A 7,086-nucleotide genomic window follows, 5' to 3' on the forward strand; every position below is an offset into this window, starting at 1 on the left:
GCTGTAAAAAGAGCTTCTTCAGCTCTGCTCCCACCTTGCTCTCTCCCCCTACAACTTGGCCAACGGACATTTAGCCTGTATGCAACCCAGCAAAAGGACCCCTGTCTGGGTGGACACACTCTCCCCCTGCCCCAAGGCAATGCACGACTTGAGGCGCACGAGACCCTTTGTGCCAAGAACCTTCCGGGGCACCGGCCAAACCCCAACCTCACCCTCGCCCTCTGCTGGGCACCTTTGTACATTACACGAAGTGCCAACCCAACTCCTCTGGCCTGAGCCCCCCACCCCCAGGCCAGCATCCCTCGTTCACCTGAGCTCCAGAAGCTCCATTTAGGACCTGAGTTCACAGACCCGCAGAGTGCCAGACGCCATCGAGGAAGAGGCGGGGCCAAAGTGACATCGGGGCAGGAGCCAAAGGGATAAGGCCGGGGACACCCTGGCTGCCACTGAACGAGCTCACGTACAGTGAAAACACACACCTTTGGCCTGTGTCCCTTAAGCGTCTCATGGTCTCACGTCCATCCTGTTTCCTCTGAGACAACGGTCCTGGGACCAGCTGTACCAGCAGCACCTGGGAAGTTATTAGGCCCTTTTCAGCCCCGCCCAGACTTCCGGACTCAGAAACTCTGAAGGGTCCACGGAGCAACTTGCATTTAGTGATCAGTCCCGGCGATCCTGATGACAGGGGGTAGAATTTGAAACCCGTTGCACTAAAGTGTGCTTTTTCATCATATTTTTACCAAACGCCATGTCAACGTATCTCCTGAAAATGGTTGAGGTTACCATCTCGTTGGGATGTGTTAAGGGGACAGTGCCCTCCATCCCTAGATGTTTCTGGTCCTCCAGATTCCCCCAGTGCTGTGGCCCTTAAGGCCTGTCCAAGCCGCTGTCCTTTCTGGGGGCTTACCCCATAAGGGTGGGGTGTAGGTCCCCAGCGCCCGGAGGGCACCCTGTCTCCCAGCAACAATGCCCGGGCCCCGGAGGTCCACCTGCCGGGCTGACCCTTCAGTTCAAACCCTTGTTTCCATCCTCCACCCGTGGAGCCTAATCCTCGGACGGGCAGGACCCGCCGAGCTGAGCCCTCGGCCCCAAAACGTAAAAAGCCTTGCACATCTACTGGCAAAAGGGAAGCCCAGGCCCAAGAAAATAAAGGCTTCCCACAAAAGGGGAGAAGAAAATGAAGTTGGCTTTTGATTTTTTTCCAGGAGTTCAGTGGCCCCCCAATAAGAGCTCTGCAGTTGGGTTGGCTCTTCAGAGACGTCCCACATCAGATCAACCGTGGGATTGGTCACCGTGGGCTGTCCCCTCCCCACGCCCTCTCTCAGGCAATTCCCAGGGAGGGAGTCAGCCAAGAGCCTTCAAGACTTCAGCAGCAAGACTCCAGGCACGGGGACACCCTGCTTCCAGAGATAAGGTCCAGACACGGGCGTAAACTGGCCAGGAATGATGCCTCTCGGAGGCAGGCCTTGTCACAGAGGAGGCAGATTCTTTGTTAGTCCGTTGGTTTTCATCTTGATTCTCTATTTTTAACCACCCCTTCAGCCTCCACCCGGCTGTACCCGGTGCTTTGAGGCCTAAGGAGGCTCCACGTCTGTCCTCCCCGCCCCCCCCCGACCCCCGACCCTCGACTCGGATGCGAGGCTCACGCCTCACGCTTGCTCTCTGTTCTTAAGCTTTTCGGCTTCCCCGGGCCACACAGATCCTAAAGCTGACATCTGTGCTCTGTAATCTCGAGAGTTTCTCATCCCCGCCTTATCTAAGGTTGACCTAGTTCTCTCAGCCGACTGGAATATTGGGGAACACACACGGATGATTGTAGCTGGAAAACCCGTGCAGGCACGACGCACTGCCTGTCCCCGGGTCCAGCCAACACAAACCCTCTCTTCCCCTCCCCCCCACAGCCTCCACCGTATCCTTTCGGACCCACACGCCTTGTCCGTCAAGCTTCTCTAAATTCTAGACCGCTCTGTACAAGTCCGCCAGCCTTTTGGTCAAATGGAAAGCTGACAGTTCAGCAGCCCCCGCCTCTCCGGTGGCATCTCAGGACGAGACTGGTTTTCCTTCCGTGCCCCGTTGTCCCCTTCATCCCAGCGCGGTGTCTCCTGAGCCCTCTCTTCCCCTCTGGCTGCAGGATCCTGCCTCCTCTTGGACGGTTCCAGCCTCTGGCCTTCGCCTTGCCACTCTTTGGGTCTAGGGGTCTTCCTGTCCATGTGGATTGAGTGCCCTTAGCCCATGGAGTCCTCGTCCCCAGAGCCGTTTTCCTCTACCTCATGTGGTGGCGGGGCACAAGCGTGACACACAGGACAACAGGAGGTGGGGTTCAAGCATGCTTCTGTCAGCCACTCACGGCTACACCACCCCCTTGGGAGGCCACGTTCTGCCCTGAGCGAAGTGAGTAAAATTCAGAGACTAAAGAGTGACATCGTCAAAATGGTGACATAGGACATTCCCAATCACAGTGCCCTCCCCAGAAGACCACCTGGCAACCAGGCAATTATTGTGAAAATTCCAGAACGTGAGGCTAAGGAGCGGCCATACTCAGACCGCATCCCTCCCCCCCCCCCCCCGACGCAGGCGGGCACAGTGACAGACTGAGAGGGACCCCTGGCCTACGGTTTCTCCAGTGGGAAAAAGAGAATCCAACCCTCAGAATTATGGGGTCCTGGGAGGCTCACTGGAAATCTGTGCTCACATCCTGGTCGACCACAGGCTCCAACAGGATGATCTCTGAAAACGTTCTCACTTAGAACAGTCCTTCGAGGAGCACCTGGGGGGCTCAGTCGTTCAGCGTCTGACTCTCGGTTTCAGCTCAGGTCATGATCTCACAGTTGGTGGGTTGGAACCCAACTTCGGGCTCTATGCTGACAGCATGGAGTCTGCTTAGGATTCCCTCTCTCTCTCTCTCTCTCTCTCTCTCTGCCCCTCCCCAGTTCACACTCAAGCTCTTTCTCTCTCTCTCTCAAAATAAATAAATGCTTAAAAATAAACAAATAAATCCTTTGATTATATGTGAATCTTTATTTCTGGCTTACACGTGTCTTCACTGCAGTGAAGAGATAGCGAGAAGACGTCACTCGATGTCCATGAGTAAGGCGGTCACGTAATTTACCCTCAAACTGGGACATTTTTGAGGCTGAAAAGGAGCAGTGTTGGTGACTATTCCTGGACAGGAGGCAAAACCCAGAAATGTCCTGGGTAAACTTGGATCTACATATGATGATTTTTTGTTTCTATTTCCTACTTTAAGATCAACATTGCTACGTATTTTAGAGGTTTTGCAATAGCACTTAACATATAATAGGATTCAGACCCTATGAATTCAGGAGGTGTGGCTATTCAGACAGGAGATGTTTTAATTCCTATCTTGTGTTTCTGATACATTACTGGATAACGTAGATTACTCTGAACTATAAATGGAAAACATAATTCATTTTGTCTTCATGTTCCCACATATACTTTGGCTCACCTTTTGTGCAATGCTTGCAAATAATAGAGTTCTAAAGAGGCCTCAAAAGGTCAATTAGTTGAGCCCCTTCTTTTGAGCCCAGCTTGTCTATGAGACATTTCACAAGTGGCTCTGATCCTTCGGTGGCCAAAGGGTGGCTCTTTGAGGGCGTCTGAGCAGAGTTTGGATGAGCGGGCTGAAGCCTCCTTGTGACTGGTGGCTGTGAGAGCCCTCCTCCTTCCTCCTCCTCCTTCCCTGGGGGACGAGGAAGGGGACACGGGTGAGGGTAAGGGGTGGCGGCCCTCCTTCAGCCAAAATATGGCTCAGTGGAGCCCCAAAAGAATTTCATACTCTAAATATGAATCTAGAAGTTTATAATGGTTTATTTTTCAAGGTGGGGGGCGCAGAACATGTTTTATTTAATAGTTTGTCAGCTTGATTTATTTCTTTTAAATATTTAAGTACAAAAATATGCCTTGTGGGCCCCCGTTTGTGGTCTTGCCCACCGGGTGCAAATGTTAGGACAGTCTGTCTTGAATTCGGGATCTCCTGACCTAACACGGGGGCAGGGGGCGGTTCATTCTATTTTTGGATATAGCTAAATGTTAAAAGGATTTTTTTTTTTTAACTAAAGCCAAAACTTATATCTTTATAACATCCATTTTTTTTTGGTATTCCCACACTATTTATATAAAATTCTTCAATAATTCAAATTTCTCCTAACTTAGAACATCTTCCCGAGCTGTTCTCAAATTAATATTGATTTACTGTCAGAAGCGTTTCTCAGATTCTGGTAAGAAGGAAATAGAAAGGGAAAAATACAAGGCCTGTGAGTAGTTATATGAAGTCTTACACGGTTACAGTGCTTTATAATTACACAATTTCATTTGCTTATTGGGTTAGATGTGAATGTCAGGTATCGCGTTACTGTTATCACTATTTTACAGATAGAGAGAGAAGTTAGAGAAACTGAGTGATGTCCCGGGAGCCTTGGCAGAGGAGTCTCGGGGCCCGAACGCAGGCAGGGGAGACATCACAGGAAGAGGTTTCGCCACGAGGAGCGAGGGTTGGGGGGAGCGCGGAGCGCAAACTCAGGGCCACTAAAGGACACGGGGAGTCTGTCAGTGCTCACGTCCCACCCTGCCGTTCCCCCACGACGTTTTCTTACGTGTCCTACCTTCCTGGGCCTGCTTGTGGCCTGAAGGACAGGCAGGTGTGCTCAAGGCCAGGGCTGAATTCCCAGCCTGCATCTTTTCTGCTTTCCAGCGTCTGTGGAAGGCTGACACCCACCCCCTCCTCAGGGAGTGTGCACTTGCCGGCACTGGTCTACACCTGCCTCACAGGCCACCGCTTCCCAGTCTCTGGGTGTTTCTCTCCCACCAGGCCCCAGGCTCCCCCGTATCAGCCCTGGGTGAGCTCACCTGCCCTCACCGCGTGCGAGGCCCCCTGTCCTCTGATGGCATTAGTGCCCCAGAGCTGACCGCTTCCTGGGCCCCGGGCTTACATACTCCCTGTCCGCGTGTGATCTCCAGTTCCATCTGTCATGCGTCTCACACTTAGCCTGGCTGTGAGAACAAGTCAGAAGTATCAGGCTCCCCCGCCTTGGACCCCATCCCCCCCAGGCCTGCCCTTCGCAGGAAACCACCACTCACCCCGCCGTTCAGGCCACAGACCTCGGAGCTCTTGATCCCCCCTCCCGGAAATCTGGCCTCAGGACGGTCTGCCCGGTCCCCAAATCCGTGACTCCTGCGGGTGCCAAGGGCAGGAGAAGGTGGAGGCTCCTATCCAAGCGGGGAGCAAATTCGCCTTTCGTCTGCCTTCTTGTTCTGGTCACGATGGATGACCGCTCACCTTGGTGCCGTGACCCCCTTTACTCAGTCAGCTGGTCCAAACGTCGTCTCTCCTGAAACACCCTCAAGGACACGCCCGGTGATGTCGTAGAAGCTGGCCGGGCACCCCTTAGCTCAGTCCCACTGACAGAAAACTAAGCATCACGCCCTGCCACGTGCAGTCACAGGAGTCAGGGGTCACCCGTAAGGAGCCACCTGTGCAACGGGGCTGTAAAATACTCACGATCGTGTTCTTACCGCTTGAATACTGCTTACTGCTTATTCGCTGAGACAACATACAAATGGGGGGGCCCAGAACGGGGTGTACGACAGGAATGACACGGAAGGAATGACGGAATGTTGGCCCAGCCCACTCCCGGGGACATGGATAGATTGCGCACACGTGTCAGTGACCGCGAGGGAGGTTCATAAACAAGGCATCTTCAGAGGCGCTGCTGTGATGGAATCTTCCAGGTGAGCGGGCTCCTGCTTCCGACCTAAGCAGGTCCTTCCTTCCTTCTTTCCCTCCCTCCCTCCCTCCCTCCCTCTCTTTCTTTCTTTCTTTCTTTCTTTCTTTCTTTCTTTCTTTCCTTCCTTCCTTCCTTTCTTCTTCTTTTCTTTTCTTTCTTTCTTTCTTTCTTTCTTTCTTTCTTTCCTTCCTTCCTTCCTTCCTTTCTTCTTCTTTTCTTTTCTTTCTTTCTTTCTTTCTTTCTTTCTTTCTTTCTTTCTTTCTTTCTTTCTTTCACAATATGATCAGAAACCACTAACCAGCTCACAATTGTGAGCAAGGCAAGTATAAGGAAGAAAGTTATACTTTTCTGGAATTTCTCTGCCCCAGGACCACTGCCGAACACATAATTTATATCATACATGTATAGAGATGCTTGTGTGTGTGTTTATATGTGTATATGTGTGTGTGTGTGTGTGTGTGTGTGTATATATATATATATATATATATATATACCATTACATCATATATTCTATGTATATTTATATATTTATGCTATGTATTTATACTCTATACTATATATTTATACATAGTATATATACTATATATTTATGCTATCTATACTATATATATTTGTGCTATATATTATACTCTATACTGTATATTTACATCTTTATAAATAACATAGATATATTATATATGTATACTGTATATCTATATATTTATGCTATATATTTATATATTTACACATAGTGTATATATTTTATATATTTACACTATATATGCTATTTATATTTGCTCTATATATTTATAAATAGTATAGATATAGTGTATATTTATAGGATATATACTATATATATTTATGCTATATATTTATACTGTTTTTATACTATATATATATATATATACATAGTATACTATGTAGTATTATAGTAAACTCTTTTTTTTTTTTAATTTTTTTTTCAACGTTTTTATTTATTTTTGGGACAGAGAGAGACAGAGCATGAACGGGGGAGGGGCAGAGAGAGAGGGAGACACAGAATCGGAAACAGGCTCCAGGCTCCGAGCCATCAGCCCAGAGCCTGACGCGGGGCTCGAACTCACGGACCGCGAGATCGTGACCTGGCTGAAGCCGGACGCTTAACCGACTGCGCCACCCAGGCGCCCCAATAGTAAACTCTATTTTTATATTCTCTCTCTCTCTCTCTCTCTCTCTCTCTATATATATATATATATATATATATATCTTCACACAATATCAGTTGTGTTGGTATAATAATAAATGAAAAAAAAATGCTTCCGAATAGCATGTCACTTCTAATGTTTGGAAACACATAGATTTACTTGCTCATCACAATATCTAC

The sequence above is a fragment of the Puma concolor genome, chromosome D4, assembly GCF_028749965.1.
Source record: "Puma concolor isolate L17-30 chromosome D4, mPumCon1.1.hap2, whole genome shotgun sequence".
In the NCBI taxonomy this organism is placed as follows: Eukaryota; Metazoa; Chordata; class Mammalia; order Carnivora; family Felidae; genus Puma; species Puma concolor.